This window comes from Pleurodeles waltl, chromosome 3_1, assembly GCF_031143425.1.
Source record: "Pleurodeles waltl isolate 20211129_DDA chromosome 3_1, aPleWal1.hap1.20221129, whole genome shotgun sequence".
Taxonomy (NCBI): Eukaryota; Metazoa; Chordata; class Amphibia; order Caudata; family Salamandridae; genus Pleurodeles; species Pleurodeles waltl.
In genome coordinates this window covers 485,808,155-485,835,353 of record NC_090440.1, presented here as the reverse complement: position 1 = coordinate 485,835,353, position 27,199 = coordinate 485,808,155, and the positions used below count along the sequence as shown (strand labels likewise).

Here is a 27,199-nt window from a genome sequence, read left to right as displayed (position 1 = left end):
TGCAGCACGGCCCATCTTTCCCTTTGAGCGCTGGCTGTTGACGCGCTCATCAGATAGGAAACTTATCTCAGATATTTTTGGCTTCCTATTAGCGCGACCGGATCTCCTCTGGACTTCGGCGAGGCAGAGGTGGGAGGTCAAATGTGGGCGGGCCTTTACTGAAAAGTATGACTACTAAGGAATTCCTTCTGAAAATAGTGCACTACTGGTATTACACTCCGGCGTGGGTGGTGGGCTGGTGGACGGGCACCACGGACAGTTGCTGGCAGGGTTGTGACCAGAGGGGTACACTCACGCATATTCTATGGCAATGTCCACGTTTGGCTGCCTTCTGGGAGAACATACTGGACGCTATTGACAGAATGTATGACACAGCAGTTCCCCATTTCCTCAGCTATGTTTTACTGGGACTTCCAAACCCACAGACCTACCCTCTCAAGGCTCCAATGGGTAGGGACATTAAATTACGATTAGAGCTGCCAAAAAGCTACTTTGTGCTAGATGGGGCTCAGAGTTGGTGCCCTCACAGACGGACTGGCTACACAAGCTGTGGGACATCCGGGGATGGAAAAATTGACAGCAATGGCCATGGGATCCCTACTCCAGTTTGATAAGGTATGGGGGCCCTGTATCTCCTACCTTTCAGATGAGTTCAGGGAGCAACGTGCCCGCGCTATTTGCAAGTGCTGCTCTTGACGAGTTTTACTACAGCCCCGGCGAGAGGGACAGTTGTGACATGAGTTGGAGAAGGCCAGTGTGAAGGGGATAGAGTGAAAAGGTGATAACGCAGGATATAGGAATGGTACGGGGAGGCATAGTATTTTGTTATAAGTTTTTGTTCAATTTAATCCACCGGCCAGTGGTTGTAGGAGGAAATGTTGTACATGATAAAATGTCAATAAAACAGATTAAATCCTAAAACATTTCTTGTGTAGCACATGCCTGTAACCGTAAGAATTTGTTTTGCCATTTTTTCATTTTTGTCTTCAAACATTTGAAACCGCAAGACAACTTTTGTTCTTGTTTATGCCTGGAACGTCCTGTAATTTCAGATTCTTTTTTTCCAATATAAAACAGCATAGCAGTGTGTTGGAATCCAGATAGGTAATTGATTTGAAACTACAACTACTTTAATTAATGTGTGTGAGAAGGTTAGGGCCATATTTATCATGGGCTTATGTCTTCCTTGCGTCACACATGGTGCCCCTTCCTGCACAAAAACAATCCTGGCTGTCACGCAGGCACTCTTTCACCATGGCACAATGGTGCCTGCATTGGTGCTAGGATGCACTTGGTGCACCAGCACAGACAGGAAGCAGGAATGTGGCATATCTTATTAGATATGAGGCATTCCTGTCCTGTGCCTGTCAGAAGTACAGCAAGTTGTCCTACTGTGTTGCATGACTTGTTAGTAAGTCTGCCCCGTGGTTTGTAAAGGTATCTGTCCAGCATGTAGCCTGTTTCTACGGACAGAATAAACACAACAATGTGAATGTGGTGTTAATCAATTACTTTAGTTCAGGGCCACATCAAGCACCCTTAATGTGTGTAGTCCCTTGTTTTCTATATAAAGTTAACCACAGATACTGTATATGAATGCCCCACTGCTACCAATGATATTTCTGCCATATTTTTGCTCCAGTATGGGACTAGTACACTAAGGCCGGTATTAATACTTTTTTAGCGCCGCATTTGTGCAGCTTTTTGACGCAAAAGTGCCGCAAACATACAAAATACAATTGTATTTTGTAAGTTTCCGCCGCTCTTGTGTCAAAAAGCTGCTCAAATGCAGCGCTAAAAAAGTATAAATATGGGCCTATATAGCCATAGACATATTTCTTGTGCAAGTGTAATATAAGATCATATGCTGTGTTTTTCCTACCCAGCTAATGCTAGACATAATTTATGAGTTCTTTGGCAAATTACCATCAGATTATGGCACATGCAATGCCAAGAATGAATCTATAGCTACTGCCTTATGCATATTGAATAAGCTGTGTGGCTCATAAAAAATACTTGCTTTGGTACAGGATACCTCACACAAATAAATGTAATTACTCCCCATTTAACAAACCCTCTCCAAAATCTATTTTCAATAAATGTATGACCACAGAGGGTGACTCCCTCTGACCTGGCCGTGAAGTCCTAACAACCCACAGTTAGGTTACGATTTAGTACATGTGAATTTGGCCACCTATTCCTCACGATTCATGTGCAGTGTTTTTGCTTGTAGTGCAGTGTCACCAGTGTGCCACCTTTAAGATGGTTTGCACTATTATGAATGTAAAATGCATGATTTTTTAATAATCTGTGTCCCTAATATCCACAGATTAATGTATATTTTGTATTCCGAGTTTCCTAGTTTCTTCATTCGGAAGTAGGCGTTTTCACACATACATATGTAGTAGCTATGGGAGATGGATCCTTGGAACCCTGATAAATGCCTCTGACCAACTTTTGGCAGAAACATTTTGGCTTGAACTGGATGAGTGGCCATTATACCCTTAACCATCCACTATTTTTTTTTCATTATACCTGATGTACTTACAAATAAAGGTATTTCCTGAAGATTTATCTCAAGGTAATTTTCTATTCACCTAGATCCCACCTTTATCCAGTTAATTTTCTTATGAAGAAGTACCTTTTACTGAGGTTGAGTCCACCCTCATAGTACCATCTTACCAGGGTGGGATGAAGATGCTAATGATGATGCAAACCACAAAAGGTGTCTGAGGCTTCCTCGTCCAATGTCACACACTCACCTGGTCCCAACCGTGGAGACGACACTGAAGCTGATGCTGGACCTCCTATCGCTCTCAGGATGATGCAAGATCCAGAAAAGGAACTCAAAGATCCTGCCCCATCCAGAAGGGGAAGGCAGGTGAGACAAAATGAGAAAAAAAGGAGAGAGACTTGCGGTGCAGGATCTGCTCAGCAATGGTAGAACACCACTTAAAAGGAGACATCGCTCCTGAGATCTTCTAGATATGCAAAGGTGGACATTTACAGGACTAGACCTCTGGTTTTGTGAAGACGCAATACACAGGGAACAACAAGAAGAGGCAGTCAGTTACTATCAATACACTAGCAAGCTTCTACATAATTAAAAGTGCATTGCTTCAGTAACCAACACTTACATATTTCTTCAAAATCACTGCATGAGAGCAGACTAACCAAGTTCTTGGATAAGAATCTCTGAGACGCTCCAAGAAGAACTTGAAATACTAATAGGAGCCTCTGATAGTCCCGGGATAAACTTGATACATAGATTTAAAGATTGGAGTTATTGACACTCCCATGGTTACACTTGATACACAGGTTGGAGTTAGAAACACTCCCATGGTATACTAGAAACAGGGTTACACTCAGAACAAGGTTGGACTTACTGACACTCCCAAGGTTGTACTCGAAACATGGGTTGGAGTTACTGGCACTCCAAACATTACGCTTGGTACATAGAATGGAGTTACAGACACTCCCAAGATGACACTCAACTCATGGGTTAGAGTTACTGACACTCCCAAGGTTACACTCAGTCAGTGGTGGCTGATGACTTTTTAAAGTGGTGGGGCGTAAAAGTTGTTTCCAACTTTCACGGCATGAGCCACAAGGTCCCAAGGTCTGAACTGCACAATGTCAAAGCAGAAATCCTGGGACCAATTCCGGCTTCCCGGCTTGACCAAAATGTGTGATCCAAGGCAAATATTTTATTTCACTAAGCCTCCCTTGTCTTCGTTATCACATATGAGTGCACCTTAAAATACACAAGTTCTGGAATATATGTTCGATAGAAAGACATGTTACATTTGATTTAAACAAAAATGACATTGCTTCAAGTTAATGTTGTTCATGTATCATAAGAAACTAGGCCACATGTACAGCGGGGACCTCAAAAGGATTTTGGGGCCCTGGGCTAAACGAATTTTGGGGACTTCTATTTGGAACGGTTTTGAATGTATGATCCAATTTCAGCTCTTTCATGCAATCTTTGTCCTGGTCACTGACAGTGCACAGGTGCACTTGTGTAAATTGTAAATGTGTTTACATCTAATATTTATGGATGGTGACGTGTTTTCAATATTGTAACACAGCAGCAGCTCACCTATTACTGCAAATAATCTCTGTGACTCTAGATGATTATAGCCAAAGTAGTCTGGGATGGTGAGAGCTGGAGGTTATTTCAGAAACAAAGAAACCTGAAGACAGTGGACAGACCAGGGTACCCAGGAAAGGAGCAAATCTGAAATTACTGGCCTGCAGTGAGAAGAATGCTCATTCAGATATGGGGCTGTCCCTTGATACCTAGGACACTGAGGAAGGTGCTGCTCGAAGAGTGGCAGCTGCAGAATGTGTGAGAGACCATAGAGTGGGAGGAGAGATGCCAGGTCCTGGTGGCAGGTCTTCAGGCTTCATCGAGGACGGACAGAGGGAGCTACCGGGAGAAGACACAGAGCCAGTGAGTGGTGCTGCAGGGCCTGGGTTGGAGGTCATACAGGCCATCAGCAGTGCATTGAGAAGCTGCAAGTCCTGATGATAGGTGCCCAGTAGTGGCGATCTCTAGACTGGCTGTGAAGGTGCCCGGACAGGGCTTCTTTTCTGAATGGCTCTGGGGGTCACTGGGAAGTATCAGAAGTCCAATGTGCAGCGCTTCAGATCACAGCATTATTACTGTCACTAGATTGTGCCTATTACTTATTGCTTTCTCTGGTTTTCCCAGCGCCCCGTTTCTAAAACCTACGTGACCCTCCCTCTACCATAATCCACCAGAGGTGCTGGCACACAGTGCAGACATGAAATTCTAATAAGCAATTTAAAGTATGGAATTTTACAACGCTCCCCAGCCAACACACAGAAACCCTTTGTAAGCTGCCTTCTGTCAGGTCTGGTACAGATCCCTACGAAAAAGCCTTTAAAGCAAATCAGGGAACACTTGTGCAGCCTCGCCTGATCGACAATGGTTTTTCACCCTTTTACGACTTCCAAATTGTTGGTCTTGCCGAGGGCATCTGGTTCTTTTAAAATTTATTGTGTTTATGGAACAGGAAATCCCTCTCATTCATGTGCATGGTATTATTCGGCTGCTATCTGCTCGAGGTCGGATTAAACGTCTGATTCACCACTCCAAGACACCAACGCAAACTAACCATTCCTGCAACATGAGAGACGCATGAGGATTGGATGGAGCAGACTAACCAAGTGCTCCTTTTGAGTCTGGGGGTTTGTTTGATCCCCTGGCTATTTAATACAGCTGCTGTACAGGTGCAGGCAGAAGTGCGCATGTCGGATTGGCCGTCGGAAGGCAGCCGGCCAATCCAACATGCACACTGTGTACTTTGCTATGCCAATCCTGCTGAATCATGCCCGCCCTCACACTCGCCGCGTTCCACACATCATAATAAAATGGTGTAGGAAATTGGCTTGGTATATACTATCTCAAAGTGAGAGATAGTGTGCACAGAGTCCAAGTGTTCCCCCTAGAGGTTGATAGTGGCAAAATTAGATAATACTAATGCTCTATTATGTGGTAGTGTGGTCGAGCAGTAGGCTTATCAGAGAGTAATGTTAAGCATTTGTTGTACACACACAGGCAATAAATGAGAACACACACAAAAGACTTAACTCCAGGCCAATATGTTTTTATAAAGAAAAAATAATTTTCTTAATTTATTTTAGAACCACAAGATTCAGAATTCAAGTAAATACATAAATTGTAAGGTACTTGGCATGGGCAAATATGGAACTTTGAATTAAAACAGTAATGTACACAGTTTTGGCAAAAATGGCAATAAGCTATTTTAAAAGTGGGCACTGCAAAAATCAACAGTTCCTGGGGAAGGTAAGTACAAGTTAGTTTAGCAGGTAAGAAAAGCACTTACAAGTTCAGTCTCCGGGGGCATAGGCAGCCTACCGTTGGGGGTGCAAGTCAACCCCAAACACCCAGCACCATGAACACATGGCCGGTCAAGGGCAGAGGTCAAAGTAGGACCCAAGTAACATATGCACCTATGGAAACTAGGGGTGCTCCGGTTTCAGTCTGCTAGCAGGTAAGTACCTGTGTCCTCTGGGAGCAGACCGGGGATTTTGTAGAGCACTGGGGGGGGGGGGTGACAACCAGGCACACAAAACACACCCTCAGTGGCAGAGGGGCAGCCGGGTGCAGTGTGCCAAGTAGGTGTCGGGTTTTAGATTTAAATCAATGGAGAGACCCGGGGGTCACTCTGGCAATGCAAGCAGGGCACAGAGGGGCTTCTCAGGCCAGCCACTGACTGGGCAATGATGAGGGCTGGCTGCTGGTCACTCCTGCACTGGTAGTTGGTTTCTCTCGGGCCTGGGGGCTGCAGGTGCAGTGCTTCTTCCAGATGTCGATTCTTTGTTACCGGGCAGTCGCAGTCAGGGGGAGCCTCTGGATTCTCTCTGCAGATGTCGCTGATGGGGTGCAGGGGGGTCGTCTCAGGGTGTCCACGCCGTTAGAGTCACCTGGGGGTCCTCTCTGCAGTGTTGGTTCTTCTGGACACGAGCCGGGGGCATCGGGTGCAGAGTGTTAGAGACTCACGCTTCCGGAGTGAGGCTGGAGTCCCTTTAAAGTTGGTTTCTTCTTTGTTGTTTGGACAGAGCCACTGTCCTCTGGAGTTTCTTGGTCCTTTGGGTTGCAGGACAGTCCTCTGAGTTGGCAGAGGTGGCTGGTCCCGCTGAAATCGTCGCTGTTGCAGGTTCTTTGAGTCTGGAGACCGGCCGGTAGGGCTGGGGAAAAGTCAGTTGTTGTCTCCATCGTCTCAGTGAGGCTTTCAGGTCAGCAGTCCTTCTTCTTGTTCAGGTCATCAGGAAATCTGTTATCATGGGTTTAGGGTTACCCCTAAATACTCAATTTAGGGGTGTGTTTAGGGCTGGAGGGCAGTAGCCAATGGCTACTGTCCCTGAGGGTGGGTACACTCTCCTTGTGCCACCTCCCTGTAGGGAGGGGGGCACATCCCTAATCCTATTGGGGGAAATCCTCCAAAGCAAAATGGAGGATTTTCTAAGGCAGTGGTCACCTCAGCTCAGGACACCTTAGGGGCTGTCCTGGCTGGAGGGTGACTCCTCCTTGTTTTTCTCATTATCTCCTCCAGACTTGCCGCCAAAATTGGGGGCTGTGTCAGGGGGCGGGCATCTCCACTAGCTGGAGTGCCCTGGGGTGCTGTAACACCAGGCTTGAGCCTTTGAGGCTCACCGCCAGGTGTTACAGTTCCTGCAGGGGGAGGTGTGAAGCACCTCCACCCAGTACAGGCTTTGTTCCTGGTCACAGAGTGCACAAAGGCACTCACCCCATGTGGCCAGAAACCCGTCTGGATATGGAAGGCTGGTAAAAACTGCTCAGCCTAACACTAGTAGTTGGGCTGGTTTACAGGGGGAATCTCTAAGATGCCCTCTGTGTGGATTTCTCAATAAATCCCACACTGGCATCAGTGTGTATTTATTGTGCTGAGAAGTGTGTTACCAGACTTCCCAGTATTCAGTGTAGCCATTATGGAACTGTGGAGTTCGTGTCTGACAAACTCCCAGACCATATGCTCTTTATGGCTACCCTGTACTTACAATGTCTAAGAATTGGCTTAGACACTGTAGGGGCATAGTGCTCATGCAGCTATGCCCTCGCCTGTGGTATAGTGCACCCTGCCTTAGGGCTGTAAGGCCTGATAGAGGGGTGAATTACCTATGCCACAGGTGGTGGGTTGTGGGCATGGCACTCTGAGGGGAGTGCTATGTCAACTTAGTATTTTTCTCCCTACCAGCACACACAAGCTGTGAGGCAGTGTGCATGTGCTGAGTGAGGGGTCCCCAGGGTGGCATAATAATGCTGCAGCCCTTAGAGAGACCTTCCCTGGCTACAGGGCCCTTGGTATGAGGACAAAGGACTTATCTGTGTGCCAGGGCTGTGTTAATTGTGGAGACAAAGGTACAGTTTAGAGAAAGAAAACTGGTGCTGGCGCCTGGTTAGCAGGGTCCCACAACACTTTCAATCATAACTAGCATCAACAAAAGGCAAAAAGTTAGGGGGTAACCATGCCAACAGTGGCATTTTCCTACAAATGATAATGAATCCATTTTATTATTTACATTGGTGCAATGCTGCGCTCAAAGCAGGCAGGGCGATGCTCCTCTGCCCTAACCTCCGCTGCAGTCAGTACTGACACTCTCATGGTATGCTAGAAATACAGATTGAAGGCTACAAGGTTCATACAGATAGCAATCGCTTCTAAAAGAACATTCTTCTTGACACTACTGTTCAATAGAGAAACACTGAATTAAGGCCCTCAGTATGACATTGGCGGTAAATCCCGCTTACCACCATGCTGACTGCCGCCAACATAACGCCGCCACGGTGAAAAACCACCAAGCATACTATGACACTCATATACGCATCCGTCACTATACAGTCACACACACAAGTCCGCCAGCCCAAAGATCAGCGATAAGCTGGTGGTAGCAAAACCCACACCGTTACGCCACAGAACTACACCCACAGCATTATGACCCACGAATCACCGCGGCGGACATTCAATGGCGGTAAACCATTGGCAGTACATACCACAGCGCTTAAAATACACACACTCAAACAAAACTACACCACATTGGACAATTCAAACAACACACTCCTGACACCCATACACACACCACATCCACACCATTGTAGAACACACACCCACACTACCTACCACCGATTTACGACTAGAAAGAATTGCCACCAGAAAGAGACAGCAAGAGCACACACACAACCAGAGCCACATAACATCAGCACCTATACACCATCCACGCACCTTACATCACACACCCCAACACATCACCCCACACACCCTCACCCACACCACTCACACTACACCCATGGCACCACAACGACACCCCAGATTCTCTGAGGAGGAGCTGAGGGTCATGGTGGAGGAAATCATCCAGGTAGAGCCACAGCTATTTGGAACACAGGTGCAGCAGACATCCATTGCTAGGAAGATGGAACTATGGTGGAGAATCGTGGACAAGGTCAACGCCGTGGGACAGCACCCCAGAACAAGGGACGACATCAGGAAGAGGTGGAATGACCTACGGGGGAAGGTACATTCCACAGCAGCAAGACGCCAACTAACTGTACAGAGGACTGGCGGTGGGCCCCCACCTCCTCCCCCACAACTAACAACATGAGAGGAGCAAGTCTTGGCAATCATGCATCCTGAGGGCCTGGCAGGAGTAGGAGGAGGACTGGACTCTGGTAAGTCAAGTCTCTATTACTATCACCCCACCTACCTGTATGCCATCACAAACCCCCACCTGTACCCTCACTCCCATCACTTCACCACCTCCCACATACCCCACAATCACAACCCACTCATCCCAATACCAAGCCCTGCATGTAACACCAATGCATGGACACCCCTCACAGATCTGCATGGACAACTATTACCACTGCACGCACACTGGAGAGAATCACCTAGCCCACCAAAAAGCTACTCACTCAAAGGCAAATCTGCCAGGGCAACAACAACCATAGAGGTCAACACACCCATGCACATGCTGTCACACGCAGAAACAATAACACTGCATTTACATCCCCCAGGTACCCCAGCCAATGTCACCGGAGAAGAGGTGCCAGCAACATCCAGTCCCCCCCCACAGAAGAGGCCCACAGTGATGACAGCAGCTCTGCTCGCCAGGCCTGCTCGCCTGGATCTGGATGACCAACCTGGCCCATCAGGGATCTCCAGACAGTCGGTTACCCAGGCACACACTCGCCTCCCCCCTCAGGAACACAACCACAGCACTCACCCAGCGGGCCCATACCTCTTTCCCAGGACACGTCAATCAGCGGTGTGTTCACCACTACAGGGCCCCCAGGACACCCCACAAACACAGGACGATCAGGGACCTGGGGTCAGTGGCAGTGGGCACACAGTTCAGGGGACAGAGCCACAGGACAACAGGGAAGCTGGGAGGACTGCTGTGCGACTGGGGGAGGACAGGCCTAGGGAACCGACTCTCCAGGAGGCACTCACCATGATCCTGGGAGCATACCACCATTCCCAGGAGATGATGGGCCAGATACTGAACAAGTTGCAGGAGAACATGCGGCTGCAGAAGGGACAGGATCTGGGGATCAGAGAGGACTTGAAGGACATCAACGCCACCCTGGTCTCCATTGCAGGGGTGCTGGCAGACATGGGCAACACTATGAGGGAGGCAGTGGCACCCCACCGGGCCCCTGCCACTAGCCAAACTGATGAACAGCTCTGCTGCCGCTAGTGGACAGGAGGCCCCGCCACAGGAACAACAGGCCACCAGCACCTCTTCCCCTGCAGAAGGTGAACCACCCCGCAAACGTTCCCTGCGATCCAGGCATAAGCCAGAGACTATTGCCAAGACCCCCACCAGGAAATAAGACTCACCTGATTGTCACCCTTGTGTCCCACTCTGTCACCCTGTCCACCTTGAACTGCCATTGCTCCCCTTCCTATGCCCCCTTGGACAATGCACCTGTGATACAAAGAGACTGGACTCCAACCTGGACTTTCCTCCATCATCCCCCCCAGCCCATTGCACATCCCCCTCTACCTCTTAGCACTGAAATAAACACCCTTTGAAAAATGGAGTATGTCAAATGATTTAGGTACATATTCGTTTAACAAGGTTTAAACATTGAAAATCAACTGTATACAAATGTATACATAGGAATGACCTGTAGTTGGCTGCAGTCAACACACCAGGAGCGATAGTGGGGCACAAATATCTGCAAATAGAGATGCCAAAGGGTACAGTGAGTGGCCATAGAAGTGGGAAAATCAGCCTGCCAGTGACAATGTCAGACAAAAAACTGTCAATTAAATATGAAGTTACACTGTCTTACCTGTGTGTCATTGGAAGTATTGACAAATTATTGCACTTCTGTTGTCCTCACCCTCATCCTCTGCCTCCTCATCTTCACTGTCCACAGGGTCCACTGCTGCAACACGGCCATCTCCAGCCTCATCCTCCTGCAGAAAAGGCACCTGGCGATGTAAGGCAAGGCTGTGCAACATACAGCATGCCACAATGATCTGGCAGACCTTCTTGGGTAAGTAGTACAGGGATCCACCTGTCGGATGGAGGCAACGAAACCTGGCCTTCAGGAGGCCAATGGTCCTCTCTATAACTCTTCGCCCATGTGCCTCATTGTAAGGTCCTCTGCCCTTGTCCTGGGATTCCTCACAGGGGTCAGTAGCCATGAGAGGTTGGGGTAACCAGAGTCAACTGCAAATATCGAGGGACAACTGTTGCCACACACCAACCCTTAGGGCCCACACCATACCCATACACCAACATCCACTGGGTGGGAACCAGGGCTTACCTATCAGCCACCCCCTGTGCCTCTGGAGTTGAGCCATCACATATGGGAAGCTGCTATTCCTCAGGATAAAGGCATCATGCCACAACCCAGGATATTTTGTATTCACGTGGGAGATGTACTGGTCCACCAGGCACACCATCTGCACATTCATCGATTGAAAGCTCTTTTAATTTCTCAACACCTGTTCGTTTCGCCGGGGGGTGACAAATGCTATATGTGTACCATCAAATGCCCCAATAATGTTGGGGATATGTCCCATTGCATAGGATTCAGCTTTCACTATAGCCAAATCTTCCACCTGGGGGAAAACGATGTAGCTGTGCATGTGTTTAATCAGGGCAGACAACACTCTGGTCAGCACTATTGAGAACATTGGCTGAGACTATCCTGCTGCCAAGCCCACTGTCACTTGGAAGGAGCCAGTTGCCAGGAAATGGAGCACTGATAGCACTTGCACAAGAGGGGGGGGATCCCGGTGGGGTGACGGATAGCAGAGATTAGGTCAGGCTCCAATTGGGCACACAGCTCTGTGATTGTGGCCCTGTCCAGTCTATGAGTGAGGATAATGTGCCTGTCTTCATTGTTGCCAAGTCCACCAGGGGTCTGTACACAGGGGTATGTCTCCATTTCCTATTCATCCACAGCAGTTGCAATCTATGGGGCAAAATGGTGAGCAGCTGGTCAGTATCTCTTATTTCCAACCACTACACTTCAATGCATGTCGTGATTGTAACAGTATTTTTTTGGAGAGGTCCAAATGGTGCATATGTGTACTGTGATACAGTTAGGAGCCATGGCCTGCACTGAAATGGCGTCCGCCTGTCCTGTTTGGAGGGACAGGTGGAAATGAGGTAATTCCACTGACGTTGTGCGCCGTTGCGGGAGGCTGTTGAAAACCGCCATGCAACTCCTCATTGGTCAACATTGGGCCCTATGGGGTACAGTGGCCAATGGTGATGTACGCCGGTGGTGACATTATGCACCGCCGCGGACGTGACCGCCATTTTCTATCTGTTCACTCACTTGCTACCTGACCTTCAACAGGAGAGGACCCACACTACAAGTGCTGCTGTGACCTGTGTCTGGAACTGACCATGGCTCGTGTCACTGGGGAAATGGCCCCTGGAGCGACTGGTGGATGGGGTCCTACCCCAGTACCGAATGCTGTATGGGCCTCCAGACCAACAGGTGAGTACACCGTGAGTACGATGCATGGGGCGTGAATACACGGAGTGCTGTGTGTGAAGGCCTCATGTGGGGGGGGTTGGTGGATGGGCCCTGGGCAGCGTGTTGCGTGTATGGTGGGCCATGTCTGTGCTAATGGGGATGGGAAGGGGAATGGTGGGCCATGAGTGTAACAGGCAGGACGGTCGGACTAATATCTTTCCCTGTGTCCATTTCCCTGCAGGTCAGCGCCCATCAGAAAAAGGGAATATGGCGGGCCATCGCTAAGGACGTGTGGACCCTGGGGGTCTAGGGCAGGCAGAGCACACCCACTGTAGCAAAAGATGGGAAGACCTGAGACGCTGGGCACGGAAGATGGTGGAGGCCCAGCTGGGGATGGCCTCCCAACAAGGAAGGGGTGCCCTTCGAACGCTGAACCCCTGATGGCCCACATACTGGCGGTGGCCTATCCAGAGCTGGATGGGCGCTTGGGGGCATCACAGCAGCCACAAGGGGGTGAGTACAGTGCCTCAATATACAACTTGCACCTGGTGGGGTGGTATCCGGGTGGGGGATGTGGGCCTGTGGGTACCCCTAGGCCAGGCCTGACATTGCAGAGTAGGTCCCATGTTGGGCAGGGTTCTGATGTAAAATACCTCCAACCAAGCTAGTAGGCATCCACTACTGGGCAGGGGTCTGTGGGTCTCAGGTATGCTGCTATTGGCGTTAAGTGTCCCTATCCATGGGCTGGTGACTAGCATTGTGACTGGTAGTACATTGCCTAGTGTGTAGGGCTGTTCCCTGTGTCTGTGTGTGTGTTGTGTACACCAACTGTGGTGTTGTTACCACCATTGACCAAATGCATCCTTTGTCTCTTCCCCCTCCTTTTTGTTTTGTCACCCTGTCCTTATGTGCATTAGCATAATCTGCGGAGGATCTGTGGCACTGGCGATGGAGGGAGCTGCATCCCACAGGGCCCAGGAGGCCGAATCCACTGTCGGTGAGGAACCAGTGGGACGGAGGGCGAGGGGAGCACAACAGCGGAGACAGGAGGAGACAGTTCGGACATGGATTCCTCCCCCGATGGAAGCTCCCTGGTGGTGGCGGACACTTCTGTACCCACCCCAGCTACAGGTACAGCTGCCACCCCCGTACCAGCACTGCCCTCCCAGCAGCCCCTTAGCATGTTTCCCGTGCCCGCTCACCCAGGAGGGTGGCCCTCTCTTTCGCCCCAGGCACCTCAGGCCCTGCCCCAGTGAGCCCTGCTGCCCTGAGTGAGGAGGCTATTGACCTCCTGCAATCTATCTCTGTTGGGCAGTCAACCATTGTGAATGCCATCCAGGGGCTGGCAGCCCAAATGCAACAGACTAATGCATTCCTGGAGGGCATTCACACTGGCATGTCGGCCCAACAGAGATCAATCCAGGCTCTGGCCTACTCTCTGATGGCAGCCATTGTCCCTGTTTCTACCCTCCCCCCTCCAACTTCCTCTACCCAGTCCCATTCCCCTCAACCCCAACCTATCTCAAGCACACAGGCAGAAAGCAGGCACCAAGGACAACACACAAAAGTGGATATGGCATACACAAGCACCACACTTCATCCCACAGGCACAAAGATCATCCAGATGCAGACATGCCAACAGCCACTGCCTCCACTATGGCCCCCTGCTCCTCTTCCTCCACCTCCCTCCCAGTTGCGCCTACACTCACACCTGCTTGCGCTACATCCTCATCCACTACCCCCATCACCAGCACACCTATCAGCACACGCCCCTCACTGGCAGTCAACACCCTCACTTCCATGCACACATCCCCTGTGTCCTCTCCCACTGTGTCTGTGCCCCCTTCTCCCAAAGTACACAAACGCAAGCACTCAGACACCCAACAGCCATCCACCTCACAACAGCATCCAGCCCATGCACCTGTACCCAAACACAGCAAACAGACACCTCCTACAACAACCCCTTCTACCTCCACTCCTAAACCATCTCCCTCTTCCTGCCCCAATGTCCCTAAGAAGTTTTTGTCTCCACCTTTGACCTCTTGCCTAGCCCTCCCTTCTGTCCCTCATGTCAGGCCAGGGTGGTCAGAACCTAGCCAAGCACCTCAGCCACCCAGTCCAGGGGCACAGTAGTGTCCACAGCTATACCAGGTGGGAGAGGATCCCGGGCACCAGGCAGCCACACTGATAGGGTGCCTGCACCAAGTGCTGTAAGGAAGGGCAAGGAGGCACCCCCAGCTGGTAAAAGGAAGGGCAAGGGGCCTGCACCAGCATGCAAAAAGGACAGGAGGCCAGGTGCTGGGACTCAGTCGGAGCCCCCACTACCAACCATGGTGGTGCAGCCGTCCGAGGCTGCAGGGGATGGGCTGGAGCCTCCCCCACCCCTGCTAGCACCAGCACTGCCACCAGCACCACTGCCAGCAGCAGCAGCCCCAGTGGGCAGCCGTCCGGGGCTACAGGAGAAGGGCTGGAGCCTCCCCCACCACTGCTAGCACCGCCACCAGCAGCAGCAGCCCCAGTGGGCATCCGTCTGAGGCTGCAGGGGAAGGGCTGGAGCCTCCCCCCACCACTGCCAGCACTGCCACTGCCACCACTGAGCAGCCTTCACTGCCGGCGGACAGTGTGTAGTCCTACATCCATGGGCTGTTGGCGGCCTGGCACATGCACATCCTGTGGGTCTGACACCCAGGTGAGAGACTGTGACCTTGCACTCCCCAAGATCTGAATCACAGGGCACAATTCCCCCTCCAGAACCAGTGGAGAAGCCCTCCACTCACCCCATCCTCCACAGGATGAAGCACACTGGGCACAATGCCCTCTCCAGAACCAGTGGGAGAAGCCATCCTTGCACCCCATCCTCCACACGATGAAGCACACTTGGCACAATGCCCCCTCCAGAACCAGTGGAGAAACCATCCACTCACCCCATCCTTCCCAGGATGAAGCAAACTGGGCACAATGCCCCCTCCAGAACCAGTGGAGAAGCCATTCACTCACCCCATCCTTCCCAGGATGAAGCACACTGGGCACAATGCCCCCTCTAGAACCAGTGGAGAAGCCATCCATTCACCCCATCCTGCCCAGGATGAAGCTCACTGGGCACAATGAACCCTCCAGAACCAGTGGAAGAAGCCATCCACTCACCCCATCCTCCACTGGATGAAGCACACTGGGCACAATGCCCCCTCCAGAACCAGTGGAAGAAGCCATCCACTCACCCCCATCCTACACAGGATGAAGCACACTGGGCACAATGCCCCCTCCAGAACCAGTGCAGTGGATGAAGCCATCCACTCACCCCATCCTCCACAGGATGAAGCTCCCTTGGCACAATGAACCCTCCAGAACCAGTGGAAGTAGCCATCCACTCACCCCATCCTTCACAGGATGAAGCACACTGGGCACAATGCCCCCTCAAGAACCAGTGGAAGAAGCCATTCCCTCATCCCCATCCTTCCCAGGATGAAACTCACTGGGCACAATGCCACCTCCAGAACCAGTAGAAGAAGCCAACAACTCACTTCATCCTCCACAGGATGAAGCACACTGAGCACAATGCCCGCTCCAGAACCAGTGGAGAAGCCATCCACTCACCCCATCCTTCACAGGATGAAGCACACTGGGCACAATGTCCCCTCCAGAACCAGTGCAGTGGATGAAGCCATCCACTCACCCCATCCTCCGCAGGATGAAGCTCACCGGGCACAATGCCCCCTCCAGAACCAGTGGAAGTAGTCACCCACTAGAGAGACTGTGGCCTTGCACTCCCCAGGACCAATCACAGGGCATGTTTCCCCCTCCAGAGCATGTTGGCAAATCACCCACTTGAGAGACTGTGGCCTTGCACTCCCCAGGACAGAGTGATGGGCATGTTTCCCCCTCCAGAGCATGTGGGCAAGTCACCCACTTGAGAGACTGTGGCTTTGCACTCCCAGGACCAGTGGTGTTCCATCTTCCAGCTGAGGTGCCCCCTAATCCCCGTCCCCCTGAGGTGCCTGTCTATTTTTGACCTGTTGCCCCTGCAGTGTTCTCTCTGTGTTGTTGCAGGAGTGAGGTTGGGCCTTGGACTTTGTGATGTGGCCCTGTGGCCCACGAACATTGAGGACTGGGCAGTGTCCCTTGCATTGTAAATATGTATATACTTTTTTATTTGGATGCACGGATTTCACCTATATTTATCTTATTAAAGCCTTTTTACACTATAGTAGTTGTCCTTGCATTATTCCTGAGGGGTACAGGGCAAATATGTTCTGTTACTGCATCTTCTTGTGTGTATGGTGTTGAGGGTGGGGGTGTTGTGCGTGTGTGTGTGTCACTCGCTTTTTCCTCCCCCCCTGTGTGCTAGGTGGCTGTACTCACCGTGGTCGTCTTAGCCAGCATTGGTGTTCGTAGTGGAGCAGGTAGAAGAGCATGGGGAAGACATGCAACTCGGGCACCATGGCGGCGTGGTTCTTCCTTGAGCCTCCAGAGGTGAGTCGTTTCCCTTCTGTACAGTGTTTCTTTTGATGCTGTTGGTACCGCCCCTGAAAAGGTGGCGGATAGGTGTGTCATATTACTGTGGGCGGAACATTGTCTCCTGCCTGGCTGTTGCCGGTTACCGCCGTGGTGCCTGTTGGATTCGCCATGGCAGTCGGTATGTTAAAGTGGCTGTCTGTCTGAGCGGTTTCCACCATGGTCATAATTTCATATTTATTACCGCTGGCCTGTTGGCGGTATTACCGCCGCTTTATCATCGACCACCAGGGTTGTAATGAGAGCCTAAATCTGTAGTCCATGAGCAAAAACAGTGCAAGCGCCAAGGTTGAAGGGAGAGTCCGGAGTAAGAACAAGCAAGGAGCGCTTGTGGAAAATTACAGAGAAGAAAATGGAGAGGAGTCTAGAGTCTTGACGAGGCTGATAGGCAGGCCTTCTTATTACTGTAAAAGGATTAGTGTGCACTAACATGATGGGAAAGTAGTTACCCTTATCTAGCACTTTAACTGGAATCCAAAGACTGCAGGAGGCTCAGTGCAAGAAGCTCAAGAGGAGGTAGAATCATAGCTCAGGAAGGAAGACACTAGAAGCATCGCAGAAGCCAGGTTCACAGGATCATCAGGAAGGCTTGGAAGACTAGAGTGCTGAAATTTCCAGACAACTAAGGAGATGAGTACAAGGATGAAGTTTGCGCAGGACTGGAATGCTGGAAGATCTGGCCGGCTCAGGTGGTAAGTGCAGAGATGATGCTTGCTCAGGTTGCTGTAAGCTCAGAGAGTATGTCTATGCTGGAAGAAAAGGTCTTCCAAAAGGCATCTGTCACACGTGGAAGCGTGGAATATTCCAATGAACCTGGGAAAGCTTTTGTGTTACATACAACTGATAGAAGGCCTTGCAGGTGGCAGGTGCAAATGGTAATTGGCAACAATAAACAAGTATAATGGAACACCAAGTGCATGATGGTACAATGCAATGGTTCACAGTGGCAGTGTAACTATCCTAAATAGACAGGTTAGAATCTGCAGGTGTAAAAAAGTCTAAACTTGCGTAGCAACAAAACAAGAAAGTTAATGGTCCAGGCTTCCTGGGATGGGCACCATGGATTGCTCGAGACTGGAAGGCACCACAAGGGAAGCGCGATTTGGAGTACTTGGGGTAGGGAGATGCCACAAGGAAAGGGTGACTTGAGTACAACCCACCGCACATGGGGCACATGATGGAGTCGTGACATCCAATATGACTGGCTTATTAGTAGATCTTAAGTTTTAGGCAGGTGCCCTGAAGAGAACACTACCCTCACCACCACTGTATAGTTGTGTGTTTATTCTGAGAACTTCCCGAGGGTGTGCGGTGGTTGAATCTCTGTCTGTCTCTCTTTGTGATTAAATAGAAATACTTCTAAGGACACCCACTTTTAGGCGATAATGTGTGTTGTTCTTTTGGTATGTGCATGTGCAAATGGCTACTACAGTCTGCCCTTATAACGCCTTTTTGCATGTATGTACAGACTGCAAAAGCTCCTTTCATGTATTCTCAGGCTGCTAATTCTATATATAAATGTTTCAGAACAGGTTTAGGTTGGTTTTTCTTTCAAATATCCTTGCCAGGCTGCTCTTGAGACACAATGTAATTGTGTAATTGTGTAATGATGCCCCTTACAGCAGAGTAGTCTCTGGCCTACTAATAATCACACCTAACTTCTATTACTTTAATCTATCACAAAGAAAATGAAGTGAATTAATGGAAGGGTTTGCTTGTGCAAGCAAGAATAATTCCTAGAAGTTACTATAACCAAAACACTGGGTTCCGCAGAAACATGCTGCACAGCGTAAACTGCTTCAATGCCTTGTCTGGGGTAATAAGAGCTATGTAAATGCAATTACAATTACACATACAACACCAAAATACTTACCACACAGGCAACAGCATGCATCCTAGCCAGCTATACACCAACTTTTAACACAAAAGTGTACCGTGCATTGTTCCTTTTTGCTTCAGACACACACCAAGGCACTGTTAAAAAAACAAAAACATGCTGCTTAATTGCCAGAACTGTCATTACACTCCTCCAGATCAGATGAGAGCTGAAGATTAACCTCCTCAAAGAACACATAACAACACTATGAAAGCCCTTAACGTTTTTGGTACTATGCTGTAATTGCTTTTATAGCGATTACTAATGTTATCTACAGTAAATCCCTTGCAACTATTTAACATTCCTAGACTGGAATCTACCATTTGTACAGTATTCAATTGCAGGCAAGGGTAGGTTCGCACACTGCAACTACCCACATACATACACTCAACTCTGGTCTTCAGCAGATCATAGACATAGCATTACATTCATGGCAGGCACACATACTTCCCTCTTTAGCAGTGCCATGCAGTAGTATGCCATATGCCTATATATACTTAATTATTACAGTTCAATAGGGCAGGGACATAAATGCACATCATGCAGGGCACATTCTTGCCCAATATTCACACCTCGGAAGAATTACCAAGCCGAATAAAGTGTCTGGCCCATTCCTTACCAGCCTCATGGAGCAGTATGTTACTTGTGAGGTAGTCTAAATTTTAGTAGTCTTCCTAATGTCACAAAAGTCATCATAATGTGACGGCTTATGCCTTATGTTAATCAAATGGTTTGAATGTAGAAATTTCACTGACACCTCTCTATTAATGTGCATTCATTTGTACTGTAGAGCTCGACATAGGCAATATTTGAATTAAATCAGATGTTAGAAGGATTAAACTGATATTATATTGCAATTTAGACCCTATGCTAACAGAATGTATTGAAACGATATTGAATTTCTAATGATTAATGATTTAAATATGTGTGCAAAAATGGAAGAATTGTAGTTCCCCATTATACCTATTGAAATGCATTAACAGGATCAGTTTTTTCTCTCTTGTTTAAAGTAAATATACCACACATAATAATTAAGGATGATTAATGTTGAATTAATAAGTTTGCATATTACGATGTGTTTATTAAAATGTACTAATTAACTGTTTTGCTGTAATTCTCTTGTGTTAGCCAAAGTGAGGCCTGTTAAGCTTGTATTTCGTGACTGAGCAAGGAATGCTGATTCATTCCTTAATGTGAGACTTCGTTCCAATGAGAAGACTACCATTTGGTAATAGGTCCTACTGTTTAGACATAGAGAGAAAAATGTAACATTGTCCTTGAGTATGGTACATTGTGAAACATGGACTCTCGTTTCAAACTTGCACGGAGTCACACAGATGGAAGATGTTCCCATGACAGACCTGAGAAGATTTATGGATGTTTCAGTTTGAAGTCTGCTGATCGATTTCTATTGGATGGTGCCCCTTCAATGTAAAATGAACTACTACCTTTGGCAAACCAAAAAGACGTATGAACCTCGATATATTGATGATCAGTGGGACTTTGGGCAAATGCTTCCCAGATTTCCCACTCTGATGCTGTCAGAGATCCAGATTCCTGAAGATGAGAAGGTGGGGCCCTGTTCCTGCATGCTGTGCCCCTTGGAGAAGTATCTTCTTCTCTGCTTTCCCCTTTGTGATACCCTTTGAGACTTAAAAATCTTTCTTCCAATCCCCTTCAGAAGACTCTTGGTCGAGCTTCTAACATGCTGATGCCTCCCCAATCCTGTGTCCACCTTAGCTAGTAGCTTGCAGTCTGAGATTATCTTTTTTCAAATTATTTTTGTTCTTTTTGTATTTTTGTCTTTTGCCTGGATGTGTTCCACCCCACACGTTTGCCACTGATTTGGCTAACTGTAGGGTTACTCCTGTGCCAACTGAATTATGACTCTAAAAAATTGAATTCACTGATGATTGCCAACCCTGAGCAATGCTTGATGTCTGTATCTCAGATATTCATACTGATCATATGTATCATTCTTCTTGAATGCTCACTTTTGTTAATGTTAGTCCGTCTTAATTTATTTTGTTGCTTTGAGCAACCCTTGGTGATTATGGGGCATATTTATACTCCGTTTGCGCCAAATTTGCGTCGTTTTTTTCGACGCAAATTTGGCGCAAAACTAACGCCATATTTATACTTTAGCGTTAGACGCGTCTAGCGCCAAAGTATGAGTAAAGAGCGTCATTTTTTTGCGTGAACGCCTTCCTTGCGTTAATGAGATGCAAGGTAGGCGTTCCCGTCCAAAAAAATGACTGCGACGCAAATGCGTCGTATTTATACTCCCGGGCAAAAATCACGCCCGGGAGTGGTCGGGGCAAAAAACCCCGCATTTGCGCCTCTTTTTAACGCCTGGGTCAGGGCAGGCGTTAAGGGACCTGTGGGCTCAAAATTAGCCCACAGCTGCCCTCCCATGCCCCCAGGGACCCCCCCTGCCACCCTTGCCCACCCCAGGAGGACACCCAAGGATGGAGGGACCCACCCCAGGGACATTCAGGTAAGTTCAGGTAAGTATAAATTTGTTTTTTTTTTATATATTTTTTTGGGCATAGGGGGGCCTGATTTGTGCCCCCCTACATGCCACAATGCCCAATGACCATGCCCAGGGGACAGAAGTCCCCTGGGCATGGCCATTGGGCAAGGGGGCATGACTCCTGTCTTTACTAAGACAGGAGTCATGTAAATGGCGTCTGGGCGTCGTTAAAAATGGCGCAAATCGGGTGGAGGTGATTTTTTAGCGTCAACCTGACTTGCACCATTTTTAAGACGCCCTAACGCCATTTTTCCCTACGCCGGCGCTGCCTGGTGTACGTGGTTTTTTTCCACGCACACCAGGCAGCGCCGGTCTGCTTGCGCCGGCTAACGCCATTCAATAAATACGGCGCCCGCATGGTGCTTCAGAATGGCGTTAGCCGGCGCAAAACATTTTGACGCTAAACTGCGTTAGCGCAGTTTAGCGTCAAAAAGTATAAATACGGGCCTATGTATCTTGTATGCTGGGGTAACCATGAGAACAGGAGTGTATTGTCCCGCTACCTTTCGGATATAAAATTCCCAAATACCAGGGTCTGCCACCAATGTGGCCACTGCCTTATGCTCTATACTTCCAGGGTCCCCATAAGGCATTTCCACCAGGGGCGGGTCCTCCGCAATGGCGGAGGAGTTTCGCCACACTGGCTAAGAGCAAGCAGTAGAAAAATAAAACAATACTAAATTATCATTTTATTTTTCTGCTGTTGGCTCAGCCAGCATGTGAAGAGGGGGGCAGGCTGGTCCATGAGAGGGCAAAGGAGGGAAGGAGGAAAGGAGTGTTTGGCCTGCCGTCTTAGGCTCATGCACACCTTGGTTTCTCCAAGCTGGTAAAACTGCACAGACCTCAGTGCACTGTCTGAGTGGCAGACCAAGCAGCTCAGAGCAATCCAGATGCTGCTCTCATGCTAGGTATAGCATGAGAGCAGCACCAGGATTGCTGGGGAGGCTGTGCTGGTGTCCCAGTGAATGCTGGAACACCAGAAGAGCAGAGGAGCGAGGCGGCAGGAGGCGCAGACGGGACAGTAAGTGTGTTATTATTATTATTTATTTCCATCGGCCCCGTTGTTCCTCCACCCCCTTCTTGACATTTGCGGCGACCGCAGCTGATTTCCTCAAACTTTCAATTTTCCTTTTAGCCCACATTTTGTAGGCAGAGGCTGGGGCAGAAGAAAAAGAGGAGGGGGCCAAAAGAGGGTACAATGGCAGGAACCACCAATGCCAATGCAAAGACAGAGAGCCAGACCAGAAACAATCCAAAAAGCTCATAGTGAATCTTTTGATAAGAGAATTGTCTTACACAGAAATGGCAGCACTATAAAAAGGCTTGGGCTTTGTACCCACTGCACATGACATATTCTGCCCAAATTGGGAGTTACACAATTGGTTTTGCAAGATGAGCCTAAAAGCATTTTTTTCAGGTGAAAACTCCTAGTGAGATATCAGACACAGGCCTTAGGAACCCTTCCACTGTGGGGGCAGTTTTTGTCCTTCTTTTTCTTTTTTCTCTTTACCCGGCACACTTGGTATAGCAGGTGATGCTTATAGTGACACGCTACTATCAAGATGGCTACCATCAGCTGGGAGGTTTAAACATAGCGTTACAGCTTTCAGAGGCACATCATACCACACTTGGGCCGCATCTTGTAGATTTGTTCCCTCTAATAGCCGCCCACCAACTTCAACAGCTACCTCGGCGGAGGCAAAGGATGGAGTAGGTCATGGGCACAGTTTGCTCTGGCAACCTGCAAGTACTTGATACATTGCCCTGTCGGTGTCTCGACTAGCCCACTCGTATTTTAATTGTTGCTTCCTTTTCTTTAGCTCTCCCCTTTCAAGTTTCCAGTGAGCGCTTCTTTGCACTCATGCTGGGTCATACAATATAGCCAAATACGGTATGCCTTATTTCTATTCAGATACGGGCACTGGGTCTGCTGAGCACCGCATGTTTATACATGGCCATTTCAATCCTTTTCACTTTTTACATTGTTTCATGTGTCTTTGTTAATAACGTTGGGTCACGTAGCCCTAAGATGGGGCCAAGAACCATTACAGGGGTGCTTCCATTTTGACATGTTTTTTCACAACATTGTTGAGCACTTTAGTAGATGTTAATGCTATATTTTGGTGTTATTTTTCCATTTCAGGTTGGTTCTCTACTTGCAAGGTACACTTTTAGACCACTTTCTTCATGTTCGGGGTAGGATCTTAAGCATTCCTCAATTTTTGGCACCTCATTCATGAGCAGATTAGGGTCTTGGTCATGACGAATTGTCCAGATCATCACTGACTTTTAAGAGGCAAGAAATCTGTTGACATTTTTCCTATAACTTACCTGTTGAGCCAGCGAGGATACTTGTACCCACTTCTGGCCAGTGACATTTTTAACATTCTGCATATTAAATGAGATTAGGATAGCCCTTAGTTATTTTTAATCACCACTTTACTCCAGTCTACTCATTACTCAGAACACTGCACCTCACTCTTCACATCAGCAGTCAACAAAAAAGAACTCTGGCAAAGTGCCCCTGAGAGGAGCCCTTTGGGTATTGCAGTGCCGGCCCAGCGAGGAGCTCCCAATGATGAAGCATGACACCCTTTAGGATGTATGAGGGCTCCAGCTTCTGAGCTACCACATCCTCTGATCCGGTGGCTCAGGTCGTTTCCGCTCTGTTCTGCTCTTTCATTCTTAGGAACTGCATACTCCTTTAATTTACTATGTATCTTTATAACTTGGTCTTACGAATTATTATAGTTCAATAGGGCTGACGTGACTGCACATCATGGAGGGAACATTCCCGTTCCAACAGCCACATCTCAGAGGAGTCAGCAAGCCACATAAATTGTCTGTCCATTCCGTAGCAGCCCCATGGAGCAGTATGTCTGCATATACACAATTATACCAGTACAGTACATCCGACTCTCCTACATCCTGGAGAATTACGGTGAAAACGTGGAATTCTAACAAAATGTGCAATTCTAGCAAAACGAGTGTACGTCAGAAGACAAAATAAGCAAAAGTGTCTGTGCATCAGTATTTAAGACGTTTACAAGGCTGCCCACTTCAAGAAATAGGTCCCATGTCTCTCTCTCTCTCGTCTTCTTTGCTGACGTCATTACTGTTCTACAATCTGGCTCTCGAACCCACCCAACACACATCTTAGCTCCTAGAAGTGCATTTATGCGCTATACAAATGCTAAATTATTTTGGTACCAGTGTTGCTTTTGCAACACAGCATGTGCCTCGGAGCATCTCAAAAATATTTTAAACAATGGTTGTCAATCCACCTCCCAAATGACTTACCACCACTATAAATAGGAACGCTGGCAAACATGAAATGTTGGTATTTTCTTCATGTGTTACTTTGTGGCTTGGCCTTTCTCGAAAATGTCATTTTCTTGGCTCTATCTCACAATATATTTCGTTAAAAATATTCAATTGATCCATTATGCACAATAGTCCGGCTCTCCACTCTGCGCTGCTTGAGAATTGTAAAAACGCATGGAAAGGCCAGCTAATCTTTTCCTGTGCCTTTCAGCCAATATGCGGAGTCCATTGTGGGCCATCGCAGCAGGCTGGTTGAGTCACACTGTGCTCCGATACAGAACATGTCAGCTGGAAAATGAGGTCCTTTCACAGGAGAGTTCGATCAGAAAGAGGAGGCAAATTAGGAGACCTTAGGCAGCCCTAAGAACTGGAGGTGGTGACCCCACACTAAGCGTGTTCATGCTACAGACACAATTACTTGAGATTGGGAACACAATGCATTCCGACCCCACTCTTTTCTTTCTATTCGTCGCACTAGTGTATTTAGGTTTGCACCTCCCAGTCCTCTAGCTCTCTCCTAATCACACAAGCATACAGTTGTTATCTCTAGTTAATTGCTATTAAAATTATTTGCATAAATTGAAACGTTTTTGCACCATCAATTCGGATTCACAGACTGAAATATGAGGGCGTCTTCACATATAATACTCTAATACTCCGCAGAAATACTCTAAGCATTGCTGCTTGCTTAGCACTGGGGATATTTTGATTAGCAAGGGAATTAGCCAAATGACATTCTAGGGGTTGTGCCAGGCGTGGGTTTTGCCCAAGCATGGCAGTCTCAAGGACTGGCCATTTACCTCCAAAAGAGATTTCCGGGAGGGGCGTCACTCCTGCCAGCTCCCCGGGTTTATCACCCTGGCACAGTGGGGCATGAGCAGAGTTGGAGAGAAGGGAACCAGAAAAGGTAGTGGAGGAAAAAGGCCACATGATAGAGATCAAGATAAAGAGGGACAAGAGAAGAGACGCAGAGAATGGAGGGTTTGAAAAGAGAGACATATGCAGAAAAGGGAGTGAGGCTGGTGTGAACATTTTTGCCAAGGTTGCTTGCGGTTCCCGGCCTTACCCTGGCAGTCTAGCTAGTCACACTGGCACAAGTTTTCAAAACATGTGGTGGATCGTACTAAATACTGATGCAATCGTTGGACATTACCCAGTGATTAATTTCCCAACGAAAAGTGCAAGGGGCCTAAGTTTTGCTCAGAAGTCAGAGACCGATGCTACGCCTGTAGTGGGTACCAAATAACAGGCTTCTTAGTCTTGATTTCATTTCATGCCTTTTTCCTCCACCACCTAAAACTTCCTGACCCTCTAGCTCTCTTTTTCAGAGCCTTCTTCGTCTGTTTTCCTCCTTTGTCAGGTTTTTTTCCGTCTTTTTATTCCTCTCTCTTTGTCTTGTATTAGTCTCTCTTGCTCTAAGTGAAAATCTGATAACTCAAATATGTGCTGGTCTCTAAAACTGAATTCCGGTGTCCACCTCGTGTAACCACCGGATCAAATTAAACACAGAGTACACCTTCATGCACCAGACGCTTATGAAATATTAAATGATTTAATGAATTGTGTGATCGTGCTTAGATGAGATCATTGCCGAACCTTCATTTTCGATTAGATGCAATACCAGTAAAAAAAAATTACAGTGCAGGGAGTAATGCTACTGATCAGCAATGCGGACCTCACAGGTTTTAGGTTGGGAAAAATGCACATGTTTATTCATCACAGTGACACACAGGAAAGTTTAACTAACGGCTAATCTTAGTTTTCAGCCCGTTTTAAACTCCAGTAGCTGACACCCATCCCAGAGTCCCTTGGAATAATTAGATTATTTTGTGGTAAATTGAGGTCAGGTGCTCAACATTTCAACAGTGGGCACCACACCATTCTTGAGTTGTTTTACCTATGAAACATGGAACAAACTGAAGCCAAACCCCCAGCTGTGAAATTAGAAGTTGCCATTTATAGGGAAAATGAGGTTTGCTGTTTCATTCTTCTCAAGGTCCCCAATGGCCAGAGGGCATCACGTTTATAGCCCCATCTTCCATTTCTAAGCACTTTGCAGGGGATAACGCAAAATGATGCCCCCCCTGCAGAATGTAAAAAGGGACCGGTTGGTCTTCAATGTTTCACAGCTATTCATTGGCTTTGACCTGAATGAGGGCCCTCTGAAGGATTTAGGGGCCACCTGGAGGGTTGGGAGCCTCCTGGCAGCGGGGCTGCAGGGACCTTGCGCCTCTGGCAGGTTGTACTTCATGGGTTAGTATCGCCTCCTTCCCCTTTAACTTGGCTTGAAAATATAAGCATTATTCCCTCCTCTCAAAACAATGGATGGGAAACATTGAAGGGGCTGTCTAACTAAGGCCCATATTTATACTTTTTGATGCAAAACTGCGCCAACGCAGTTTTGCGTCAAAAAAATTAGCGCCGGCTAACGCCATTTTGA

At 48.1% G+C, this 27,199-nt stretch overlaps 1 long non-coding RNA gene across 1 annotated transcript in view; it reads right to left on the bottom strand.

The window, feature by feature from the left end:
- Positions 1-18,966, bottom strand: part of LOC138283217 (uncharacterized) — a 72,049-nt gene extending 53,083 nt beyond the window's left edge. The window contains exon 1 of the long non-coding RNA XR_011201133.1: positions 18,900-18,966. This is a non-coding gene — a long non-coding RNA (uncharacterized lncRNA). The remainder of the gene's footprint in view (positions 1-18,899) is intronic.
- Between the last annotated feature and the right edge of the window lie 8,233 nt (positions 18,967-27,199).